The following is a 1245-nucleotide window of genomic DNA, read 5'->3' on the forward strand; positions in this document are numbered from 1 at the left end:
GCCCTGATGCTGCTCCCTGAATAATGTCCCACTTGTCTGGGTGCAGCAGCAGCCCCTGGTTTTGTTTAGGCTCAAATGGGAAGCAGCTGTGGAGGTGCTGGGAGGCCTCTGGCTCGTGCTGGGAGGCAGGAGCTGCTGCACGAGGGAGAGGTTCAGCAGTTTTATTTTCCCTCCCTTCTTTGGCCTTCTGCAGAGCAATTCCTGCTCTTCCAAAGAGGATGGGGCAGAGGGAGAACCGGGTCCTGCTGAAGTGTCCAGGGGTGAGAGGCAGGAATGAGCCAGGCCCCTGAGCTGGGCTGGCACAGGGGGGATCCAGCAGTGCCCAGGAACAGGAGCAGGACAAAATCCTTCAGGAGAGTGGAGGAAACCTTCCCTGCTCTGCTTTTCAGCTCCACTGGGACTGGGATTGCTTCATTGCAGCGATGTTTCAGTGTGGGGTGGAAGGAAGGGACACTGCTCAAGCTGTGTCCAGGCTGGCTGTGACACATCAGGGCTGGCAGCAAATCTTCTTTGGTGTTAATCCCAACCTTGTCATTCTGCCCCAACCCTGGGTGCTCCCATTCCCCATTCCCCCACCCCGAGCTGATTTTCTCCCCATTTCCCCCCACCCCGAGCTGATTTTCTCCCCATTTCCCCCCACCCCGAGCTGATTTATCCCCATTTCCCCCACCCCAAGCTGATGTATCCCGTTTCCCCCCACCCCAAGCTGATTATCCCCATTTCCCCCATCCCGATCTGATCTATCCCATTTCCCCCACCCCTGACCTGATGTCTCCCGTTCCCCCCACCCCGATCTGACATGTCCTGTTCCCCCACCCCAATCTGATTTATCCAGTTTCCCCCCACCCTGATCTGATGTACCCCGTTCCCCCACCCTGATCTGATTTATCCCCCATTTTCCCCACCCTGACCTGATGTCTCCCGTTCCCCCACCCCGATCTGATCCATCCCCGTTCCCCCATCCCGATCTGATCCATCCCCATTTCCCCCAGCCCGCTCTGATCCATCCCCGTTCCCCCACCCCAAGCTGATGTATCCCATTCCCCACACCCCGATCTGATGTCTCCCGTTCCCCCATCCCGATCTGATCCATCCCCGTTCCCCCATCCCGATCTGACTGTCCCGTTCCCCCATCCCGCTCTGACTGTCCCATTTCCCCCATCCCAATCTGATCTATCCCGTTCCCCCAGCCCGCTCTGACTGTCCCGTTCCCCCAGCCCGCTCTGACGGTCCCGTTGCCCGCAG

General features: G+C 59.0%; 1 protein-coding gene across 4 annotated transcripts in view; it reads left to right on the forward strand.

Moving 5' to 3' along the window:
• The window catches only part of SAMD11 (sterile alpha motif domain containing 11), a 75547-nt gene that overhangs the window by 72920 nt on the left and 1382 nt on the right, over positions 1–1245 (forward strand). The window lies entirely within an intron of this gene.

This window comes from Passer montanus, unplaced genomic scaffold (assembly GCF_014805655.1).
Source record: "Passer montanus isolate IOZ18808 unplaced genomic scaffold, ASM1480565v1 scaffold62, whole genome shotgun sequence".
NCBI classification, from domain to species: Eukaryota; Metazoa; Chordata; class Aves; order Passeriformes; family Passeridae; genus Passer; species Passer montanus.